The sequence below is a fragment of the Salmo salar genome, chromosome ssa12, assembly GCF_905237065.1.
Source record: "Salmo salar chromosome ssa12, Ssal_v3.1, whole genome shotgun sequence".
Taxonomy (NCBI): domain Eukaryota; kingdom Metazoa; phylum Chordata; class Actinopteri; order Salmoniformes; family Salmonidae; genus Salmo; species Salmo salar.
The window spans coordinates 85309969-85336488 of NC_059453.1; the positions used below are offsets into that span (position 1 = coordinate 85309969).

Sequence of the window (26520 nt, forward strand, 5' to 3'; positions counted from 1 at the left end):
ATAGGCAAAAGCACAAAAAATCTGGGACCAGGTTAGAGATTTAATGGGCATTAGGTAAATATTAAACTGGGTCTAAAGCTCTGAACCATGGGACCCGAAGGAATAACTCTCTCTAAATGGAAGACCCCTAAGCCATTTGAGATAAACAAGCAACTTAAGAAAGTGCTTTATTAGAACACGGCTGAGCAAAAGCCTGCTTTTCCACTGACTAGACCAGAGGTTGGCAACAGGTGGCCCACGGGCCAAACCGGGCTGCGAGTGATTCTTTTGGGCCCCCCCCCCCCCCAAAGTTTTTTGCAAGAAAGACTAAAATCACTAGGAATTAAGCTTAAAATTATTTTAATTTGGGATATCTGTTCCCAAGTATTCCCACAAATAAAAAGAGACATGCGATCGTATCTCAATCAGGGCTGTAGTGGAGGGTAAACACACGTATACGCCATTTACGCAACTTTCTATTTGTGAAATAGCGTTTACTCACCTTTTTATTTAGTTAGTTGTCATTTACTCACTTATTATTGCGTTCCCAATGTTGATTAAACCTCAGAACGCTAATATTCTTGATCCGAGTTCTAATCGCGCCTGCCTATCTGAACGAGTGGAATCATGATTCAGGTATTTTCCTTATGTTTTCCTGCACCCCCCCGGATTTGCCTTGTTAGCAGAGCATTCACTACTCTGTCCAATGGCAAACTTCGCCCACGGCACAGGCCGAGACGTGAAACATACTACCTCAGTCCATATCAACGCTGGCAAGTACAAAGTGGCAAGTACAGACGCCTCAAACAGTGGGTTTGTTAGATGCTTGACATAAATACATTTTTTAAACGTCCCTTGGCTCCTGTTGTGTCAACAGACCCCCCCCCCCCCAAAGAAACTGACTCTTTGTGAACAACTGGTAAATAGTCACTGATAGTTCAGTCAGGTGGCCAGCTAACTCGTTAGTTCAAGCCAAGGGCTCTCGCTACATATAGCTAAATTAGAAATTAACGTTAAACAAAGCCTGACCTCAGCAGGAGCAGTTTACTGAAATTAAGTTAGCTATAATCTTAACAAAAGATAGGCTACTATAAGTTCTCATAACAATAACTTTGCTTTACAGAGTACTGAGACAGACAGTGGTGAGGCAGGTTGCAATGCAGGAGGCAAAGGAGACGCAGAGAGGAAGTAAGCAGAAAGATGTTAGTAGTACAGTGGTTCCCAAACTTCAGGTCAGGGATCAATGTGGGTTCCCCTGAGAGAATCTGTAATCTTATCAAACGCATTTCTAACTTGTTTCTCTTCAAATGGGTGTAGAATACAACATTTTAGAGTAAACAAAGGGCCTTTTACACTGTTAGAATTTACTTTTTTATAATTGTGTTGGGACAGCCTGTGGTACCTAAAATGTAGTGAAATATAAAGACAATTTAAATATAAAAACTATTTTATATTATTCTCATGTATATAAAAATCTATTTTTAAAATAGCTTTACAGAGTGTAGTGATGAGCCAGACAGTGGTGAGGCTGAGGCAGGCTGCAATGCAGGAGGAGACAGAGAGAGAGAGAGGAAGCAAGCAGACAGAGAGGCTGTCCAAGCATTTGGACAGTTGAGTAAAGCAACACCTTCACTAAAAAAGATCATCTGTGCAATCATACAATACAGGTTTAAAAGTGTAATATGTGTTGGTTTATATCGGTGGTTGTTCGTCTTACCCCAATCACCCACTGGAGTTGATAGTTTACCCACTTTTTTTACCACTATATCACTGGTCTCAATGTAATCAAGATATGTTTTGGCTCAACTGTGGTCATTTGCAAATGATTATACTTACAGTATGATCCAGCCCCCCGACGATCCATTCTGACAAAAATCATCCCGCGTCTGAATCTACACTGAACAAAAAAATGTACGCAACGTGTAAAGTTTTGGTCCCATGTTTCATGAGTTGAAATAAAAGATAACAGAAATGTTCCATACGCACAAAAAGCGTATTTCTCTCAAATTTGTTTACATCGTTGTTTTGTGAGCAAGTCTCCTTTGCCAAGATAGTCCATATACCTGAAAGGTGTGGCTTATCAAGAAGCTGATTAAACAACATGAACATTACACAGGTGCCCCTTGTGCTGGTCACTCGAAAATGTGCAGTTCTGACACTCACCACAATACTAGAGATGTCAAGTTGAGGGAGCATGCAATTGGCATGCTGACTACAGGAATGTCCATCAGAGCTTTTGCTGGATAATTGAATGTTCATTTCTCTACCATAAGCCACCTCCAACGTCGTTTTAGAGAATTTGGCAGTATGCCCAACCGGCCTCACAACCTCAACCCACGTGTATGTTGTCGTGTGGGAAAGCGGTTTGCTGATGTCAACGTTGTGAACAGAGTACCCCTTAGTGGAGGTGGGGTGATGGTATGGGCAGGCATAAGATAGGATCTGTACACAATTCCTGGAAGCTGAAAATGTTCCAGTTCTTCCATGTCCTGCATACTCACCAGCATGTCACTCATTGAGTATGTTTGGGATGCTCTGGATCAACAGCGTGTTCCAGTTCCCGCCAATATCCAGCCACTTCGCACAGCCATTGAAGAGTGGGACAACACTCCACATGCCACAATCAACAGCCTGATCAACTCGATGCGAAGGAGATGTGTCACGCTGCATGAGGCAAATGGTGGTCACACCAGATACTGACTGGTTTTCTGATCCACGCCCCTACCTTTTTTTTAAGGTATCTGTAACCAACAGATGTATATCTGTATTCACAGTCATGTGAAATCCATAGCTTAGTGTCTAATGAATTTATTTCAATTGACTGATTTCCTTTTAAGAACTGTAAGTTGTTGCATATTGCGTTTATATTTTTGTTCAGTGTAGTTGCCTACCCCTGGACTAGACCACGTAAAGAACACACTCCATTGTCTAGAGGAGCCCATCTCCCAGAATAGCACTCTGGGCCAGGAGAGAAGACTGAACTATCATTTCAGAGCCAGAATGATTGCATCCAGAATTGTTTTTCTTTCTAATAAACTCACTAAAAGCCAGAGCCATTAGCTATCTGCACAGTCTGCACTCTGGCAGAGAAGTCTGTTTTTTTCCTGTTCATTACAAGAGCTTTCAAAGCAGTAATTAAATTCCCTGTACCCATGGTGCTTCAACTCTAGCAGTAGCCCTGTCTGCGTTGGTTTGGAGCGGAGCAGGCAATATCTCCATCTGACTGGTAGAGTGATAGTAATCAGCCAGGCGAGGGAAATAACGAACCCTGTGCAGCGAGAGAGAAGAGCGCATAGTTCTGTTTCAGGTCGTGAATCAATCATCTGCACGGGAAGGAGAGAATGAGTTCACAGAGAGACACAGAGGAAAGGAGAAGAGGAGGATGAGTGTAGTGTGGGCCACAGTGGGACTCATTACTATCTAACTACAGGATCAGGGTTCCAGAGATACATACTGCCTGACTCGTTGGCTGAACAGCACAGTGAAGCTGATAAACTGTAAATCAGCCTCACCTCATGCAACTCTACTACTGCAACTGGTAAAAATACATGGGCCATTTGTTCTGTGTTGTCATATCTCCTGCAACTATACTAATATAATTTCTGTTTGATACTGTATATCTATTGTCCATTCATAAAGAGAGTGGTACTAGTCCATTGTGTATGCTGATCCGGACCCACTCCATAAGAGAGACAAACCCATTCCACGACAGAAGACATCTACACTGATTCTACAGTACCTCTAGTAAATGTAGTCTACTGTAAATGTGTCCTACTGTAAAATCGACAACAAAAGAGTTTAGAATTAGAAAACAACGGGGGGGTGACATATGATGATTGTCATGTCCATCTAGATTTTAGCTGTACATTTGATAGTCAGCTCTGTAATGGACAACACTATAGATCTTTAAGTGGGTCAAGTCTGTCAAAACCTTACTCCATAGGTTTTGGATTACCTTATATTCGACATCACTCCCCAAATGTTTGTCTTAAAGGCATTCGCTTCATGAACTTCTTAATTTTGTGGCTATCCTTTGGCAGCAACACCTGCAGCAGTATGTTTGTGCCTGTAATCCTCTGTCAGCTTGCAGCACATTGCATTTATATTCCATAGTCTAGGTGGTTGTATAACAGAGATAATATAAGAGCGGTGCCAGCAGGTTTGCCAGCACATTTTCATAAGCTGCTTGTGTGTGAATACATACATTTTTGTTTTTACCCTTTACCCCTTCCATACATACACTAAAATAAGTCTCTGCAAATGTGTTTCTGGTTGCTCTATAGTTTGCTTCGTCCCGCAACGAGCCTAGTTAAATAAAGGTTAAATAAAAATGTTAAAACATTTGTTTAGATGGCTCATTGCAGAAGCCTCTGTAGCCCAGCGTCCTTGATCAACCAACCCAAAACTATTCAGTTTCACCAAAATAAAGTTTCCCGTCCACAGAGACATCTTCAATATCTCTAGGAACAATCCCATTTTCCGCCTGTGGGCTGCCATTGTAGTCCATTCTAGACCACGTAGTCACTTGAGAGTAATTTCTCACGTGATCTCCCACTTCTACAGGTGGAAAATGAGACCCTGTGTAAAAATGTATTTCAAACGCTTATTTGATAGTGAAGGACAGATTAAATCCGACAAATTGTAAACTGTTGTTCCTAGAGATATTGTATATTAATGAGAAATGCTATTCTGGTGAAACCGAATAGTTTAGGTTTGGTTGATCAAGGATGCCAAGCTAAGGAAGCTTCCGCAACGAGCCATCTGTAAACAATGGCAGTATGATGAGGCCAGTACGACACCTGCTGTTCTTCCATAATGAGTTTTGAACTCCTAGCTAATTACCACTAAACCCCACTTTCACATCATCAGCACCTCCTCGTCACAGGGAATAATGCATGGCCAGGAAACAGGTAAACCAGGAGGGCTGGGCTGTTTGTTGGGAGGGCCTAGATTACTGGGAACATTAGGGAGTTGGAGCTGATAGGGCAGGCCACAGGTATCCTTAACACTTGTCCCTTTCTCCTAAACCGGATTTTCATTATTTTAAATCGCACCCTTCCCAGTGGGCGAGTATCTGTGTATTATCAAATGAATATTTCAGTACTGCGTCCTCAGCACTATATTGGACACAATAGGAACAATTTTACATAGGGAAAGGGAGATATTTCATGTTCACAAAACATTATCTGGAGCCCCTCCTGCAGTCTCCTTTAAATCCAGGTAAAAGAAGGCAGGTGTAAGAGTATAGCCAAATACATACATGCTCACATAATGTGTAATAATTTACAATACTTGTGTTATTCATAATGTTTAGTCTGTGCATGTGTGTGTATATATACTAATTACAGTATGCACCTCCTTTATCTTGCACCTGAAAGCTGCAGAGCTCAGCATCACTAACTGGTGATTTGTGAGTGGTTTGAAGTCCAAAGTACAGTCTGCCACACTTCTCCTTCTGAGCCCCCTTCTGAGCCCCCTTCCCTACAACTGCTGTCTCTGTATTACAGCATCTACTATTTTGTCACACACGCACACCAAATGAGCTTATATAACTGTGTTAGAGCCTATTTTGACATATTTGTATAAAAGACAGAACATTCAGAGCTCCATGTATATTTGTGTAAATATGAATGTATATGATGAAATATTAGGTACGTACCTTTATGATTTATATTTACCTGTTTGAGATGTATTCATTTGTTGTTAGTGTAACTTAGTTTTGTCCCCCCCCCTCTTGCCCATTCATTGTACTGCAGTAAGTGTGTTAGGATAAAAGCAGGAAGTTGGGCCTTTGGGGGGAGGAGTCCTTGCTAGACGCGGGAGCGGTATAGTTTTTTGACCATACAGACAGACAGACATACAGACAGGTCATATTGTGTATTTTCCATATCAATTAACCTATGTTTTAAGTTGATTGGATATTCATTTTCCTGTTAGTTATAAGAAGAATAAACATTTTTGTTGCACCATATCCCTGGATCACATTGAATGTTTGGCTTTTTGGAAACCTTGAGTGTGGACTGTATGCGTACCAAACAACCCCGCTTCAGACTTGGGCAGTGGCTATGGTAAAGAGGAAAGGAAGCCACTACAATCAAGTCCAAAAACTCCGTGAAGGATTGCTATCGGAAGGAAATCTCCGGTTTTGGACACACGCTGGATATTGTTCGATTTGTAATTGCATTCGTACCATAAGGACAGCTCGCTTGGAAGGACTTGAACTCCTAGAATTCGCCAGCCGTGAGTAACCACTGCGAATGAATGAGCTGCCCTGTTCAATGCGATCGTTTGATCATGCATATTATGGAAGCGCAAATGTGCTTATAATTGGAATGTTTGATAAACTTGGGAATGGAATTCAAAACACAGCGCTGTGAAAACAATTAAGAAGTTTAAGTTTGGGAAACACTGAGATCCTATGCACAATGTAACCTAATCATATGTCTAATATTTGGCCTAACGTGGAAATGCAATGCATCCACGCAACGAGTGATACTGCGTGTTCAAACTTGCACATGTTCAATTCAAAATGGGTCAATATGCTGAAATGGATGACTGTGTTTTAAAGCATTACAGGAGGTCTAAAGGGGCATTACGTTTAACAATCAAACCAACAACTGTGTCATTGTAAATTGAGTGAACTAAAAGTGAATGATGGAGGACGAAATCCCAAATAAGACTCCACTGGAGAGGGCAGAGGAGCATTTAAATTCACTCTATGCAGCCCGGAGAGGCAAACTTGGAGTGTGTACACGCAAAATGAATGAAATAAAAGTCCTTCTTGTTGATGGAGGAAACATTGAAACTGTGAATGAGAGTCTTGAAGCATTTGATGCTGTTCTCAATGACTTTAAGCATGCTCATGAATCTGTGCTAGAGCTGGTCACAGAGGAGGAACAGGAACAGGAGAGCATGTACTATTATCAACCAAGAATGAGAACTTATGAACATTTCCTGAAAGAGGTGGAAATATGGAAAAAAGCTGAAGTTGAGCCACAAACGCTCATTGAACCACACGACAGCATTTCCAATGTGTCAAAAACATCAAGTAAAACAAAGTATTCTAAGACTGCTTCCTCAGTGTCCTCTGCACGCTTAAAAGCTGAGGCAGAACGAGCAGCTCTACTAGCTCGCCAAGCATCATTACAGGACAAGCATGCACTGGAACTGGAGAAAGCTCAACTGGAACAACAGAAAGCTCAACTGAATGTTAGGATGGAGAAAATGGCACTGGAAACGGACATAGCAGCATATAATGCCAAACTGAAGGTCCTGGAGAGTGTTGAGTCAACTTCTCAATGCTGTGGCAGCCCATTTACTAAGCCAAGAAGATGGAATGAACTCTTATTTTGAGAACCAGGTACCTGAGGTCTGTGGAACCTGAACCATCACCTGTTGAGTTTGCTGCATTAGGTGCAGTTCCAAAGACCCCACTACAAAGGGTTTTACAACAACTGACAACAAAGCCATCAAAACCTATTCAGAAAACTGTCATGAACCACACCCTTCAGCAGCCAACAGCAAGGTCTAGCAATCAACACAGAATCAACACTGCAGGTATCAGTGATAATACCAGCCATGATAACCTCTCTACTGTCATGCAAAGGCAGAATGAAATTGCTGACCTCCTTGTACTACAGCACAAACAGGCCACACTCCCTGTTAGGGAGATACCTATGTTTGACGGTGATCCTCTAAACTTTAGGCCATTCATGCGTGCATTTGAACATGGTATAGAAGAGAAGACCAGCAGTTACCAGGATAGGCTCTATTACCTGGAACAGTACACCACTGGTCAGCCCAAGGATCTGGTACGTAGTTGTCTGCATATGGAAGCCAGAAGAGGCTATGCGGAGGCCAAGAGGTTGTTAAAGGAACACTTTGGCAATGAAATCAAAGTCACCACTGCTTACATGGAAAAAGCTTGGAACTGGACAAACATCAAACCGGATGATGGAAAGGGATTGGGTGGCTATGCACTCTATCTTAGAGGTTGCTGTAACGCTATGCAAGACCTACAGAACATGGAAGAGCTTAATCTTCCCTCCAACATAAAGTTGATCATGTCAAAACTTCCCTACAAACTAAGGGAAAAATGGAGGTCTACGGCATGTGATATTTTAGAGAGAAGACACCTGAGGGCCCAGTTCAGTGACCTTGTGACGTTCATGGAAAAACAGGCCAAAATACTGCAGGATCCGTTGTATGGAGATATTCAAGATCCCCTGTCCAACAAAGTTTTTAAAAACCAGAACAGAAGCTGACTTTAAACAGCAGTTCAAGTCCAAGAGTAGGGGAAGCAGCTTTGCCACTGCAGTAGCTGTAGTGGCAGATTGTGACTCTGAAAAACCTCTAAAAGAACAAACATTAAAAGTAAAGAGACCAGGCACCTACCCTTCTGACGCTCCCAGTTCCTTCACGCATGTTTTGTGCTGGATATCATTTATTGGTCGACTGCCAACAGGTGAAGGCACAGCCACACGAATCCAAGGTTGAGTTTCTGAGATCAAAAGGCCTTTGTTTTGGCTGTTTGATGAGAGGACACTTAAGCAAAGAATGTAAAAGAAGGATGACCTGTCAGAGCTGTCAATGAAAGCACCCCACTATCCTGCACATTGAAGGAAGAGAGAGATTTAGATCTCAAAAGGCAGATATGAGTGGTGTAGCAGTAAAGCGGGAGGAGACTGTCAGCAGTGCTCTTGTCTCACTGGAAGCTGGTGAAGATACTGGGGCCGGTACAGATTGTGCACTTGCAATTGTGCCAGTTCAAGTAAAGGTGGCAAATGGAAGCAAGTCTGTGTTAACCTATGCGTTTCTCGATTCTGGTAGCTCTGCAACATTTTGTATGGAGAGACTCATGAGGCAGCTGAATGCTAAATGCAGTGAGACTGAAATTCTGCTACGCACAATGGGGCAGGAGAGTCCTACCAAGAGCTTTGAGATATCTGGATTAGAGATTGGCAACGTGGAAGGCAACACATTTCTTGCATTACCAAAGGTCTACACCCAAAATAAGATCCCAGTGACAAGAGAGAACATTCCCACTCAGAAAGATCTCAAAAGGTGGCCATACCTGAAAGAGGTTCAGTTGAAGGAAATTGATGCTGACGTCGAACTCCTGATTGGCGTAAATGCTCCAAAGGCAATGGAACCCTGGCATATCATAAATAGCCAAGGCAACGGACCGTATGCAGTGAAAACCATCTTTGGATGGGTGATGAACGGTCCTCTTAACAATTGTACCATGGCAGAAGAATCTGGATGTCCTACGGTGATGGCCAATCGTATCTCAATGGCCGACCTGGGGGTTCTTCTTGTAAATCAATACAACCATGACTTCCCTGAGAGAGAGTATGAAGAGAAGAGTGAGATGTCAGCTGAGGATCGTAAGTTTATGGAGATCGTATCAAGCTCCATAACCCTCAAAGACCGTCACTACTACTTACCGTTGCCCTTTCGCAACAAACAGGTAGTCCTGCCGAACAATCGTGACATGGCAAAGCAGCGGGCTATAAATATCATCAGGAAGTTTAAGAAGGATGAAGGTTATGCTGCAGAGTACAAAGGCTTCATGGAAGAGATGATAACAAAAGGTTATGCTGAGAAGGTACCACAAGAACAGCTTCTCAGAGAGAAAGGCAAGGTATGGTACATACCACACCATGGCGTTCACCATAAGCGCAAAGGAACAATACGAGTGGTGTTTGACTGTTCATCATCCTATAAAGGTACATCTCTTAACAGTGAACTCCTTCAAGGCCCTGACCTGGTGAACACGCTTATAGGAGTCTTGCTAAGATTTCGGCAAGAGCACATTGCCATGATGGCAGATATCGAAGGAATGTTCCATCAAGTACGTGTCCATGAAGATGACTTAGACTTCCTGCGATTCCTATGGTGGCCGGATGGTGACACTAACAAAAGATTGGAGGAGTACAGAATGACAGTACATCTTTTCGGTGCTATATCCTCTCCAAGTTGTGCAAATTTTGCACTACGAAAGACTGCAGAAGACAACTGTGAGAGGTACGATGAAGAGGTGATTCAAACAGTCAAGTCCAACTTCTACGTTGATGACTGCCTCAAGTCAGTGGCCACAGAAGAACAAGCCATAGTTCTCACAAAAAACCTCATGGATGTGTGCTCTCAGGGTGGGTTCAAATTGACCAAGTGGGTCGGCAACAGCCGTGCTGTGCTGGCTTCTATCCCTGATGAACACAAAGCCAAGCAGATAAAAGAACTGGACCTGGACAGAGAAAAGCTGCCTGTTGAAAGAGCACTTGGAATCCGATGGAACATTGAAAGAGATGCGTTTACCTTCCGAGTCATTGTCAAGAACAGACCCCTTACAAGAAGAGGTATTCTCTCTACTGTCAGCTCTGTTTATGATCCATTAGGTTTCCTCGCCCCATTCGTATTAAAGGCAAAGCAAATTCTTCAAGTGCTCTGCAAGCTAAAGTGTGGATGGGACGAAGTCATCCCCGAAGAACACTCTATTTCATGGAAGAGATGGCTCTCAGAGCTAGACCAGCTTTCTAGATTCCAGATAGACAGGTGTATGATGCCTGAGAACTTTGGTCAAGTCAAGACCGCACAGCTGCATCACTTCGGTGACGCAAGTGAGCAAGGTTATGGCACGGCAAGCTACCTTAGGTTCACAAACGGTATGGGAAAGGTCCACATTGCATTCATACTGGGGAAATCAAGGGTCACTCCACTCAAGCAGAAGACGATCCCCAGACTGGAACTTGCTGCAGCAACATTGGCAGTGAGAGTGGACAGGATGTTAAGGTTGGAGCTCCAGATTGAACTTGAGGAGTCAACTTTCTGGACAGACAGCCAGTCTGTGCTAAAATACATCCGCAACGATACCAAGAGATTCCATACCTTTGTGGCTAATAGGGTTGCTATGATCCGTGACCTATCGAAAGCAAAACAGTGGAGGTATTTGAACTCCAAACACAACCCAGCCGATGATGCTTCAAGAGGATTACATGTTGAAATTTTCCTGAACTCAAAGAGATGGCGCAAAGGACCAGAATTCCTGGAGAAAACAGAAACACAATGGCCAAAAGTCCCCGAGGAGCTTGGCTCCATCCCTTCAGATGATCCAGAGGTGAGAAAAGACGTCAACGTAAACAGTACATGTGTGGAAGAAAAGAGTCCGACCAGCAAACTGATCGAGTACTATTCAACATGGAACAGCTTGAAGAAAGCAGTTGCCTGGATGCTGAAACTGAAGAGACTTCTTCTACAGTTAAGCCAGAAAAGGAAAGTTCTCACACAAACTGATCCAGGTTCAGATCAGAGTCTGACAAACTCACTGAAGGAACAAATTGACAAGTTCAAACTGACATTTGGAAAAGAAAGTCTGTCTGTGGATGACCTAGATGAAGCAGAAAAGGCTATCATTCGATTTGAGCAACGACAGCACTATAAACAAGAAATTGCACTAGTTGTGAAAGGAAAACAATGTGCCAAGAGAAATGGCTCAATCTGTAAGCTTGATCCAATTGTTGACAATGGCATTCTGAGAGTGGGAGGAAGGTTAAGCAAAGCTGCTATGCCTACGGAAGTAAAGAATCCTATGATCCTACCCAAAGACTCCTACATCTCCAGACTGATTTTACTCCACATTCATGAGCAGGTTGGCCACTCTGGGAGAGGGCACATGCTTTCTAGACTTCGCCAGCGATATTGGATACCCTGTGCCAACTCTTTAGCAAGGAAGATCCTTAAGAGCTGTGTCTTCTGCAGGCGGGTGCAAGCTAGAGCTGGAGAACAGAAGATGGCCGACCTTCCACAAGATCGGGTGTCACCTGATTTGCCGCCTTTCACCCATATGGGCATAGATTACTTCGGCCCCATAGAGGTGAAGCGAGGCCGCGTTCATGTGAAGCGGTATGGTGTGATCTTTACTTGCCTTGTGAGTCGAGCTGTCCATCTAGAAGTTGCTAGTTATCTGGATACTGATTCCTGCATCAATGCCCTGCGCAGGTTCATCTGTCGAAGGGGCCCAGTCACAAGTATCAGAACAGACAATGGCACCAACTTTGTTGGAACACACAGAGCGCTAGGAGAAGCTCTGAAAGAGCCGGATCACAACAAGATTCAAAATGAATTACTGAAGGAAGGAGTGACATGGTCATTCAATCCTCCCTCTGGAGCCCACCATGGCGGGGTATGGGAGAGGTTGATCCGACTAGTAAAAAAGATCCTCTATTCAGTCCTTAAAGCGCAAGTACTGGATGATGAGGCTTTGCAGACAGCCTTGTGTGAAGTTGAGGCAATCATGAACGACAGACCAATCACAACTGTAACAAATGACCCTAATGATCTAGAACCCCTGACTCCGAACCATCTGCTTCATCTGAAGGCAAAGCCAGTCCTGCCACCAGGACTATTCCAGAGAAGCGACCTATACTCACGAAGGAGATGGAAGCAAGTACAATATATTACTGACCTCTTCTGGAAGAGATGGATCAGGGAGTATCTTCCACTTATGCAGGAGCGGAACAAGTGGAACAAAACTAAGAGAAACTTCAGTCCTGGTGACCTTGCGGTCATCGTCGACGACACCGCCCCTAGGAACTCTTGGCTAATGGGGCGTGTGGTGGAGGCTTTGCCAGGGGCCAAAGGTCTTGTCCGGAGCGTCATGGTTAAGACCAAGACCAATATCTTACAGAGACCTATCAATAAACTCTGTCTGCTCCTGGAGGCAGCGGAGTGAGAGACACACACACACACACACACACACACACACACAGTGCTCCATCTTTGAATCACGTGCACCTCTGATTCGTTGATGTTGTACTCTTACATTCTTTGATGTCGTAGTCATACATTTTTTGGGCGTCATACTCTTGACATTTTTGGAAGTTGAACACCTGAACACTTGAACTCAGACTGAGATCTACGGACTATTTTCCTATATGGCACCTTGTATATTTGTATATAGCTATGAACTGTAATAGCGCTCTGGTATAGAATGTTTTGTGTATTGGCTCTACGTTTGAATATTAAGTAATTGTTGTCCATTCAGTGCAGTCAACAATTAGGGGCCAGTATGTTAGAGCCTATTTTGACATATTTGTATAAAAGACAGAACATTCAGAGCTCCATGTATATTTGTGTAAAAATGAATGTATATGATGAAATATTAGGTACGTACCTTTATGATTTATATTTACCTGTTTGAGATGTATTCATTTGTTGTTAGTGTAACTTAGTTTTGTCCCCCCCCCTCTTGCCCATTCATTGTACTGCAGTAAGTGTGTTAGGATAAAAGCAGGAAGTTGGGCCTTTGGGGGGAGGAGTCCTTGCTAGACGCGGGAGCGGTGTAGTTTTTTGACCATACAGACATACAGACAGACATACAGACAGGTCATATTGTGTATTTTCCATATCAAGTAACCTATGTTTTAAGTTGATTGGATATTCATTTTCCTGTTAGTTATAAGAAGAATAAACATTTTTGTTGCACCATATCCCTGGATCACATTGAATGTTTGGCTTTTTGGAAACCTTGAGTGTGGACTGTATGCGTACCAAACAACCCCGCTTCAGGCTTGGGCAGTGGCTATGGTAAAGAGGAAAGGAAGCCACTACAAACTGCTTCATAATGACATGCCACCTCATGACACTTAGTTCTAAAATCCCATTATGGTTTCGCTATGCGGCTCTTGTTCTAATAGTGAAGTGTTGGCTCAGGGGTCACTTTTGAAATTTGTTTTATGTCTGGTTTATCTCCTTGTTCGCTTTTTATTATATTATTTTGTTTTCTAAGCAAAGCAACAATTAAATTCTGTTTCAGCAAACAAAATGATTGCGAGACACAGCATCAATCAGTGGGTATGATATAGCTAACAGAGATAATGCTTAGCATAATGCAAAAACATTCATAATACTTTGCTGTATTGCCTGAGCCTCTGTGCTAACTCAATCATGAATATGCAAAAAGTCTTGTCACAACACCACTGAGACAAACAAGTTAGACATTGTTCTTTGTCAAAGACTCTGCCTTACAGCAATATCAACAGTCTGGAACAAAGTCTATTTAGGACTATAATTCAGGATGCAACAATCACAAAACTACAGCATAAACAAATGCTAAATATACACTGAGTATACAAAAAGTATTCAAAACTTTAAGCTTTTTCCATGACATAAACTGATCAGGTGAATCCAGGTGAAAGCTATGATCCCTTATTGATGTCACTTGTTAACAGGTTAAAGAAGGATTTTTGAGAAAATTGAGACATGGATTGTGTATATGTGCCATTAAGAGGGTGAATGGGTAAGACAAAAGATTTAAGTGCCTTTGAACAGGGTATGTTAGTAGGTGCCAGGCGCACCAGTTTGGGTCAAGAACTGCAGCGCTGCTGGGTTTTTCATGCTCAACAGTTTCCAGTGTGTATCAAGAATGGTCCACCACCCAAAGGACATCCCCAGCCAAGTTGACACAGTTGTGGGAAGTATTGGACACAATGGGTGTGAAATAGGACACATAAGCACCCAGCACATTATTATTATCATTGTTAAAAGATCGATGGATGACCAGAAAGAGGAAACGAATCATTAGCACTGGAATAAATGCTCACCAGAAATTAAACAACGTCAATTTCTATGTTTCTTCTTGTTTGTATTTTAATCATTGGAAGGGAATGAAACGTCATTCATTACATACTGTAGCTTAATGCCACAAGGCCAATGCTCCCAACATCCAAAACCATTTCCTATCTCTCCCCATTTAGTGTATTACCATCCTGTTTGTATGGTCATTGTCTGGAATTAATTCACTTTAGAAATTGTAGTCCATTCAGGTCTTTCATTGCTTGAATGGGTCACGTAAACAAAAAAACTATATGTTAGGAGACAAAGCATTCAAATGAATTGAAAATGGATGGACAATGGTAGAATAGTAAAGATTAGGTCTAGGATGATAAGATTGTCAGTCTTGTCACCAAAGTGACAAGGAAAACTGTCAGTGCATATTCTGTTTAAAGGAGACACACACTGTCCCTTTTATGAAAGTTATGGAAGCAAAAGTAGACCGTGTCCTCACCTAACTTGCTGAAGATAATAAAAAGCCACTTATTACCCCTCAGTAGAAAACATCCAGCTTTTTTAAAAGAATCAATAATTTAAATATGATAAAAGATTCCTCTCCTTTTCAAGACGGGGAAGCCCTTCACTGTTGCTGATTCAGAAGGCTGGTCTTCTTTTGCTATTGAAAGAATTTCAAATTGAGCGAAGGTAGATTTTTTTCTTCCACTAATGGAAGTAAACTGCTTTTAGAAAAAGACAGTCCATCTGAAAGTAATGGCTTGGGAGCTACAGAGACTTCAACTATTACACTGCAGATATCTAGCGATGGAGTAATATGGCTTCATGAATGGTACAATTGGGTGATGTACTGTCAGTGTTCACCTTTGACTGGTTGTTTCTAGGGAGGCACCGATATTACATTTTTGGCCGATACCGATATTTTCCTTGCCAAAAAAACGATACCGATATTATATTTTTTTGGCGGCCTTTTAAGCATTCTAGTACAGTTAAATAGTTCACACACACACACACACACACACACACACACACACACACACACACACACACACACACACACACACACACACACACACACACACACACACACACACACACACACACACACACACACACACACACACACACACACACACAGGTCTAAGGCACTGCACCTCAGTGCAAGAGGCGTCACTACAGTCCCTGGTTCAAATCCAGGCTGTATCACATCCGGTCGTGATTGGGAGTCCCATAGGGCGGCGCACAATTGGCCCAACGTCGTTTGGGTTTGGCCGTCATTGTAAATATATATTTTTTTTTACCCCTCCACCACCCCCCCTCATTCGAGGACAAATATCTTTGTTTTTTTACAGCTTTTTTGCTACATATACAGTGGGGAGAACAAGTATTTGATACACTGCCGATTTTGCAGGTTTTCCTACTTACAAAGCATGTAGAGGTCTGTAATTTTTATCATAGGTACACTTCAACTGTGAGAGACAGAATCTAAAACAAAAATCCAGAAAATCACATTGTATGATTTAAGTAATTAATTTGCATTTTATTGCATGACATAAGTATTTGATACATCAGAAAAGCAGAACTTAATATTTGGTACAGAAACCTTTGTTTGCAATTACAGAGATCATATGTTTCCTGTAGTTCTTGACCAGGTTTGCACACACTGCAGCAGGGATTTTGGCCCACTTCTCCATACAGACCTTCTCCAGATCCTTCAGGATTCGGGGCTGTCGCTGGGCAATACGGACTTTCAGCTCCCTCCAAAGATTTTCTATTGGGTTCAGGTCTGGAGACTGGCTAGGCCACTCCAGGACCTTGAGATGGTTCTTACGGAGCCACTCCTTAGTTGCCCTGGCTGTGTGTTTCAGGCCGTTGTCATGCTGGAAGACCCAGCCATGGGTCATCTTCAATGCTCTTACTGAGGAAAGGAGGTTGTTGGCCAAGATCTCGCGATACATGGCCCCATCCATCCTCCCCTCAATACGGTGCAGTCGTCCTGTCCCCTTTGCGGAAAAGCATCCCCAAAGAATGATGTTTCCACCTCCATGCTTCATGGTTGGGATGGTGTTCTTGGGGTTGTACTCATCCTTCTTCTTCCTCCAAACACGGCGAGTGGAGTTTAGACCAAAAAGCTCTATTTTTGTCTCATCAGACCACATGACCTTCTCCCATTCCTCCTCTGGATCATCCAGATGGTCATTGGCAAACTTCAAACGGGCCTGGACATGCGCTGGCTTGAGCAGGGGGACCTTGCGTGCGCTGCAGGATTTTAATCCATGACGTAGTGTGTTACTAATGGTTTTCTTTGAGACTGTGGTCCCAGCTCTCTTCAGGTCATTGACCAGGTCCTGCCGTGTAGTTCTGGGCTGATCCCTCACCTTCCTCATGATCATTGATGCCCCACGAGGTGAGATCTTGCATGGAGCCCCAGACCGAGGGTGCTAGACCGTCTTCTTGAACTTCTTCCATTTTCTAATAATTGAGCCAACAGTTGTTGCCTTTTCACCAAGCTGCTTGCCTATTGTCCTGTAGCCCATCCCAGACTTGTGCAGGTCTACAATTTTATCCCTGATGTCCTTACACAGCTCTCTGGTCTTTGCCATTGTGGAGAGGTTGGAGTCTGTTTGAGTGTGTGGACAGGTGTCTTTTATACAGGTAAGGAGTTCAAACAGGTGCAGTTAATACAGGTAATGAGTGGAGAACAGGAGGGCTTCTTAAAAAAAAACTAACAGGTCTGTTAGAGCCGGAATTCTTACTGGTTGGTAGGTGATCAAATACTTATGTCATGCAATAAAATGCAAATTAATTACTTAAAAATCATACAATGTGATTTTCTGGAATTTTTTCTTTTAGATTCCATCTCTCACAGTTGAAGTGTACCTATGATAAAAAATTACAGACCTCTACATGCTTTGTAAGTAGGAAAACCTGCAAAATCGGCAGCGTATCAAATACTTGTTCTCTCCACTGTACATACATTTTACATACAGCAGTCACATAACAATAATACATTACCGAACATAAGCTCTTTAAACTCACACCTCAGCCACTCTCAGCCCATCCCACCTATCACCATAGACCACCCTCGTTTGGTTTCCATGTGCCATATATTTTTCAATTGTGCCGTGATGTTTTACAAAATGTATTAACCTTTCTAATCGTATATTATCCACACATTGTGAATTAAAGATGTAAACCTTTCCTACGAGTATTATTATATTATTTATTGACTGACTATGGCTTTCCAAATCGCCCAACACTGCCATTTGTAAGGTTAATTTTAAGTGTATGTTGTGATTTTTTTTTTTTTACATTCCTGAACCTTTGACCAGAAACAAGCTACATCGATAATTTATTATTGTATTGCACCTATTGATTCGGTCTCTTTGCAACAAAATCTACAGAGCTTAGAATGTTGTATGCCCCATATATATAGCATTCTGTTGGTGACAATAATTGATATAATAATTTAAATTGAAAAACTCTTAAGTGTTGAATCAAGTGTAGTTTTTTGTACCAGTTCATAAACCATGTGCAATGGAATTGGTACATCGAAAATCTCCTCCCATTTATTTTGCAACCTGTATGGTGCAGCTGTCCACATTTTTGTCCTCAGATGCAACTGGCATATTTTTCTATTTATGTCAGTTCCTTTCAGCCAATTTGTATCTTTAATATATGGCAGGCAAACAAGTTCCTTACGTTCTCCCTTTTCCACTTGGATTTCTGTGGTAGAGCTGCAATCAGTTGGTTGTAAATTTGGATTGAGCAGATATTCCCATATATTTTCTGTAACTCCCCCATTTCTATTCATAATATCATTAATAAATATACTTTTTTTTTTTTATTAAATCAGTATATTTGAGTTTAACCATAACATTTGTTCTATCTTTTCTGGGGGATAAAACTGAAATTGTGACCAGCTTTGTATGGCTTATTTAAGAAAGGGCGATCCTTTAAACAAAATTTCATTTTCAATTAGTCAGAAATGAGAAGTCGTTATTTGTATGAAGTCAAAAAGGCCATTTTTGAACAAAGGATGAGCCTTAATAATCTACTGGAGAAAATGTTGGGGTTTAAGTATAAATTATGTATGAGTGAAGCTTTTAGTTTAAAGCTTTAATATTTAATCATTTCAGCCCCCCAAACTCATATTCATTATATAAATAGGCATGTTTAATTTTGTCTGCCTTAGCATTCCAAAATGAAATATTTTCATTTTGTCATCTGGAGTAGGCAGTGCCATTAGTAAGTAAGTAAACTGTTATAGGACAAAAGAGCTAATCATGTGATTTTCCATAAATAGACAAGCGTTTACCTCTCCATGGTTGCAGAATCTTATCTATTTTTGCAAACTTTCTATTGAAATTGATTGTGGTAAGTTAATTTATATTTTTTGAGATGTGAATACCAAGTGTGTCTACTTCACCATCCGCCCATTTTATTGGTAAACTACAAGGTAGTGTAAACACATTTTTTTAACAATCCAATACCTAATATGGTACACTTGTCATAATTAGGTTTTAATGAGACTGTGCAGGGATCCAGATTGCGGATTTAAGAAAAAACTAGAGTCATCGGCATAGATTGACACTTTTGTTTTTATCCCCTGGATTTCTAACCCCTTGATGTTCTTGTTGGATCTACATTTTCAAAATGTTCAATGGCCATAAATAGATTTGGAGACAACAGACAGCCTTGATTTACTCCTCTTAAAAGCTCAATACTATCTGAGAAGTAACCATTATTTACATCTGGGGTTGCTGTACATAACTTTAACCCATTGTATAAGATTCACCAAAATTGAAGTAATCCAGGCATTTATATATCAATTCTAGTCATACTTTATCAGAATCTGCTATGAAGACCAGACCTGGTATATTCGATGTTTCATAATGTTCAATTATTTCAAGTAATTGTCGTATATTATCTCCAATATATCCTCCATGTAAAAAACCTGTCTGATCAGGATGAACAATATCTGGAAAAACCTTATTTATTCTATGTGCTATGCATTTCGCCAGGATTTTTACATCACAACAATGAAGTATTAGAGGCCTCCAGTTTGTTTTAAATGGACAGGATCTCTAACTTACCACCTGGGTCCTGTTTTAGTAGTAATGAAATCAAACCTTGTTGAGTACCTGAAAGTCTACCATTTGTATGAGAGTAATTAAAACATGCTAATAATGGATTTTGAGTACATCAAAAAAGGTCTGATATACTTCTACTGGTATAACGTCAAGCACTGGTGTTTTTCCAGACTGAAAATATTTTATTGCCTCAAAGTTATTATTCTGTAAGTTGGCCTTTACACAGGTCTTTCTGTGAATGTGTTAATAATAATTTTACATTATTATTATTATTATGAAAGAAATCCTTACAGTAAACATCATTCAGTGGACATGGAGGAGACTGAAAAAAAAACATGATTAAAATACTTTGCGTCCTCTTTCAAAATATAATTTGGTGAATCATGGATAACGCCATTTATAACACGTTTCTATAAATTATTTTTGCCCAAATTTCTATGTTGAAGATTCAAGAAAGATTTGGTGCATTTTTCACAATTTTCCATCCAATTCGCTTTATTTTTCTAATACATTACACTTGATCGTTCTTGAATAAGTACCTCCATTTCTTTTTGTTTTTCCTCTAACCTATTTTGTGCCTCTGTAGTACAGTTCCCATTACCATCTGCGCTGTTACTTCCTCCATTTCCTTTATTAGTCTAATCTCTTAAGACCTAAACTGCTTTTGTTTTAATGAATATTGTATTGAATGGCTCTAAAAGTACATCTGAAAGTGTTCCATACAATAAGGGGATTTGCTGTACCTATGTTGTACAAAAAAAAGTAATTTATGAATTATTTTGTCTTCGTTAAGAATAAATTGTCATCCAATAGGCTTTGATTAGATTTCCAATATCCCCGTCCACTTGGAAATTCTGTAAGAGTTATATGGAGGCCAATTAGATGCTGGTCCGATCGCATTCGGTCTCCTATTAATACTTTTTTTAAACTTTTGATGCCAGCAAGAACAAGACAAGGAAGTAATCAAGACGGCTAGCTTGATTAAGCCTCCTCCATGTATATCTCACTAGGTCAGGGTTTTTCAACCTCCACATATCAACTAGTTCTAATGTATCCATGATCTTTGTGATCTCCTTAAGTGCTTGAGGGTGATATTTTGTAGAATGATTTCCTTTACGATCCATTGAGGTACTTAAAACCGTATTATAATCTCCCACCATCATAATAGATTATGTCGTTGCTTGTGAGCTCAATAGATTATATATGTATTTGAAAAAGTGTGGATCATCATTATTTGGCCCATATAGATTAATTAGCCAGATCCGTTTTTGGTCCAATAGCATATTTAAAATAATCCATCTTCCTTGTGGATCTGTTTGCAAAATCGGATCAAAATTTGTATTAATTAGTATAATCACCCCTTTTGAGTTTCTTTGCCCATGACAAAAATATATTTCTCCCTCCCAGTCCTTTTTCCACCCAACCTCTTTTAGCCATGAATTAGTTTTTTAATGATCTGCTAAGCCATTACAATTATAACTTGCTATACTTATTTTCCCACTTACAATAACGACCAATCAGCCTGTTACCAACGCTTAGTAAACTTCTGGAAAAAATTGTGTTTGACCAGATACAATGTTATTTCACAGTAAACAAATTGACAACAGAATTTCAGCAACCTTATAGGGAAGGACACTCAACAAGCACAGCACTTACACAAATGACTGGCTGAGAGAAATTGATGATAAAATGATTGTGGGGGATGTCTTGTTAGACTTCAGTGCAGCTTTTGACATTTTTGATCAGTCTGCTGCTGGAAAAACTTGTGTTACGGCTTTACACCCCCTGCTATAATGTGGATAAAGAGTTACTTGTCTAACAGAACACAGAGGGTGTTCTTTAATGGAAGCCTCTAAAATATAATCCAGTTAGAATCAGGAATTCCCCAGGGTAGCCGTTTAGGCCCCTTGCTTTTTAATTTTTTTACTAACAACATGCCACTGACTGAGTAAAGCCAGAGTGTCTATGTATGCGGATGACTCAACACTATACACGTCAGCTAGTACAGCGACTGAAATGACTGCAACACTCAACAATGAGCTGCAGTTAGTTTCAGAGTGGGTGGCAAGGAATAAGTTAGCCCTAAATATTTCTAAAACTAAAAGCAGTGTATTTGGAACAAAAGACTCACTAAACCCTAAACCTCAACTAAATCTTATAATAAATAATGTGGAAATTGAGCAAGTTGAGATGACTAAACTGCTTGGAGTGACCCTAGATTGTAAACTGTCATGGTCAAAACATAAATGATGCAGTAGTAGCTAAGATGGGGAGAAGTCTGTCTATAATAAAGCGATGCTCTGCCTTCTTAACAACTCTATCAACAAGGCAGGTCCTACAGGCCCTAGTTTTGTCACACCTTGACTACTGTTCAGTCGTGTGGTCAGGTGCCGTGCTGCCCTGGCTCAGAACAGGGCAGCACAGCTGGCCCTTGGATGTATACAGAGAGCTAATATTAATAATATGCATATCAAGCTCTCCTGGTTGAAAGTGGAGGAGAGATTGACTTCATCACTACTTTTATTTATGAGAGGTATTGACATGCTGAATGCACCAAGCTGTCTGTCTAAACTACTGGCACACAGCTCGGACACCCATGCATACCCCACAAGACATGCCACAAGAGTTCTCTTCACAGTCCCCATGTCCAGAACAGACTATGGGACGCACACAGTACTACATAGAGCCATGACTACATGGAACTCTATTCCACATCAAGTAACTGACGCAAGCAGTAAAATTTGATTAAAAAAAAACAGATAAAAAAAACACCTTATGGAACAGCGGGAACTGTGACGCAACAAACAGTGGCACGGACACATGCATACACACATGATAACATACGCACTACACATACACATGGATTTAGTACTGTAGATATGTGGTAGTGGTGGAGTAGGGGCCTGAGGGCACACAGTGTGTTGTGAAATCTGTGAATGTATTGTAATGTTTTTAAAATGGTATTAACTCCCTTAATTTTGCTGGACCCCAGGAACAGAAGCCGCTGCTTTGGCAGGAACTAACGGGGATCCATAATAAATACAAAAATACAAAATACCCAAGTTTAAATTACACTTACCACAACCAATGTTTGTAAACTTACCCTTAAAAAGCACCATGATGATTAAGTGTCCATATAGCTGTACCATAATAATTTGCAATGTTAAGCATGCTGTAGCTGCAACTTTGTAAACCTCCAATTGTCCTAATATTCCACCCACTAAAACCTCCCCCCATATCTAGGTCTGTTGTCATTAAGACCATCAGACCATCTGCCTGACTCATGACACACCTTTGCGTCCTAAGGCAAACTCTTGGCCGCCAATTGGCATTGGCCAGAGGGAAATATGGGCAGTCCCATGATAACATAAATACCTATGAGGATGCTTAAGAGAACTAACCAAGTAACATGGAAAACAGTCAGATTTTTTTTATAGTAACAATAATAGATAATATTAATAGAAATAATAAAAACAGCACAATCTTATAAATGCATGCTCATATTTGAAAGTCCTAGCAAGGCTATAAGCATGTCAGCCCAGCCTGCTCAGTTCATTGGATTCAACTGTTCGAAAAAAATGGCAATTGTTTTTTGAAAACAACCTAAATATATCGCAAGACAAGTCCTTTATTCTAATGTCCATTACATGCAAGACATATTTCACGTAGTCCTCATATCCTGTTGTAATCCAACAAAAAAAGGAAGAAAAAAGGAACATAGATTCAAATGCCCACTAATGACTGCAAGTAAAAATTTGTCTTAGGCATCACATTCTATCATGCTGTATTCCTGTTGTATCGTGACACGGAATTTGTTCTTAACTGACTTGCCTAGTTAAGTACAGGTTACACACAAACACACACTGACCAAAAAGTTATTTTGTTGGCATTTAAGTATGTCCCCATTACCAGTAAAACATAATCAAAACCTATCTCTTTCACTTACTTGCTGTTTCATTGTTCATTTGTTCAGTCTCAACTAGGATTTCATAATACATGTCAAGCAATGAAGTTTCAGCTGTCTGTTTGTGGCCTCTCTTCCTCGGTGCACACTGTCACTGTGTACATTTCCATCGCTTGTGTTCACAGCCTCAAGTACTTTTGTAAATTTTAACCCCACCGTCTGTGTCGGCAGTTTTGTTGAGCAGGCGTTTCAATGCCATGACAGAGGGTATCACACCTGCTGCAGATGCAGTTGATTAGCTTATTTCTCAATTCAGTTGTTCAAATGGCGCTAGGAGTGTGTTCATGTTTCAAATAGGTTGTCAAATGCCATTGAAATGGCAGCAGCGGAATGAGAACCAGCACATTCTTGAGCATGCAATACGGCTTTCCTCAGTACAAAATCCTCGTCGACTCACTGTGCTGTCAGACTCAGCATGCTCATGGGGCTGACATCGCTAGTCCAAATGTTAGTTGTGAAGCTAATAGCAGTGACGCCCATAGCAACTAGCTCATAGATGTGCATTTCAACAATACTGTGTACAATATCTGAAAAATAGCGCCTACTTGGTAGTGTGTACCTGGGCTCGAGGTGCTCGATCAGTCAGCGAAAGCCAACTTCATCCACGATAGAGAATGGTTGATTGTCAAGGGCAATGAATTCCATTATCTTGGCATTTATGGATTTCGCCTTTGAGTTGTCTCGCTGAAAATATCTTACTCTTTCAAATGAGTGCTCGACTTGAACTTGTTTGGCTGTTGGAAGTGTGAGCTTAGTATTTTTCTGTTTTTGTTCTGTTTTAGTGTGTATTTTTACGCCTTTAAATGTTCTTCTATTTTTCTGTCTTATTGGATCATGTTGTCAGGCATGGTTTGTCTGATAGAAATAACATCTATGTAAAATATTCTGTAACAAGTGTTGTTTTTGTGCTCAATGGTGGATCTATTATTTAAGAGACTTATGTTATATAGGTATGCACGTCAGCTTTGACATCGGTTTCGCACATCTGCGTTAAACTAGACATCGGGCCGATGCCAATGTTGCCATTTTTAGCTAATATCGTCCGATTCTGATATGCTCACCGATATCATTTTACATTTTAGTCATTTAGCAGACGCTCTTATCCAGAGCGACTTACAGTAGTGAATTTCATACATTTTCTTCCGTACTGGTCCCCCATGGGAATCGAACCCACAACCCTGGCGCTGCAAACACCATGCTCTACCAACTGAGCCACACGGGACCGTGCATCCCTAGTTGTTTCCATAGCTCATTTCATACACTGAACAAAAATATAAAAACACAACATGTAAAGTGTTTGTCCTATGTTTCATAAGCTAAAATAAAAGATAACAGAAATGTTCCATATGCACAAAAAGCGTATTACATTTTTTTTTAATTGCACACATTTGTTTACATCCCTGTTATAGTGAGCATTTATTTATCTTTTGCCAAGTTAATCCATCGACCTGACAGGTGTGGCATATCAAGAAGCTGATTAAACAGCATGATCATTACACAGGTTCACCTTGTGCTGGGGACTATAAAAAGCCACTCTAAAATGTGCAGTTGTGTTGCACAACACAATGCCACAGATGTCTCAGCTTGAAGGAGCGTGCAACTGGCACACTGAATACAGGAATGTCCACCAGAGCTGTTGCCAGATAATGGAATTTTACTCTACCATAAGCCGCCTCCAACATCATTTTAGATAATTTGGCAGTACATCCAACTGCCCTCCCGTGTAACCATGCCAGGACCACCACATCCGGGTTCTTCACCTGCGGGATCGTTTGAGACCAGCCAACCGGACAGCTGATGAACCTGTGGGTTTGCACAATTGAAGAATTTCTGCACAAACAGTCAAACTCTCAGGGAAGCTCATCTGCGTGCTCTTTGTCCTCACCAGGGTCTAGACCTGACTGCATGTTGGCATCATAACAGACTTCAGCGAGCAAATACTCACCTTCAATGGCCACTGGCATGCTGGAAAAGTGCGCTCTTCACGAATGAATCCTGGTTTCAACTGTCCCGGGCAGATGGCAGACAGAGTGTATGGCGTTGTGTGGGAGAGCGGTTTGCGGACGTCAACATTGTGAAGAGAGTGCACCATGGTGGCGGTGGGGTTATGGTATGGGCAGTGATACCGTGACGTCAATGCACAGAGATACTGTGACGAGATCCTGAGGACGATTGTCGTGCTATTCATCCACAGCCATCACCTCATGTTTCAGCATGATAATGCATGGCCCCATGTCGCAAGGATCTGTACACAATTCCTGGAAGCTGAAAATGTCCCAGTTCTTCCATGGCCTGCATACTCACCAGACATGTCACCTACTGAGTATGTTTGGGATCAATGTATATGACAGCGTGTCCCAGATCCCGCCAATATCCAGCAACTTTGTACAGCCATTGAAGAGGAGTGGGACAACATTCCACAATCAACAGCCTGATCAATTCGATGCGAAGGAGATGTGTTGCACTGCATGAGGAAAATGGTGGTCACACCGGATACTGACTGTTTTTCTGATCCACGCCCCTACCTTTTTTTAAGGTCTCTGTGACCAGATACATATCTGTATTCCCAGTCATGTAAAATCCATAGATTAGGGCCTAATGAATTTATTTCAATTGACTGATTTCCTTATACATTTTTGAAATTGTTGCGTTTATATTTTTTAATATACAGCCTCATAATGCTACTGTAAGTACCATACAATAACCAGGTAGCTTAGCGGTTAAGAGCACTGGGCCAGTAACTGAAAGGTCACTGGTTTGAATCCCTGAGCCAACTAGGTGAAAAATGTGTCGATGTGCCTCTGAGCAAGGCACTTAACCCAAATTACTCATAAAAGTCGCTCTGCATAAGAGTGTATGCTAAATGACTAAAATGTAAATTCTTCTCCCAGGTCTGATGCAGGTTGGTGCCTGGCCACC

The 26520-nt window shown here is 41.1% G+C and overlaps 1 protein-coding gene across 2 annotated transcripts in view; it reads right to left on the bottom strand.

Moving 5' to 3' along the window:
* The window catches only part of LOC106565986 (caM kinase-like vesicle-associated protein), a 44757-nt gene that overhangs the window by 7736 nt on the left and 10501 nt on the right, over nucleotides 1–26520 (bottom strand). The gene's annotated exons all lie outside the window — the stretch shown is intronic.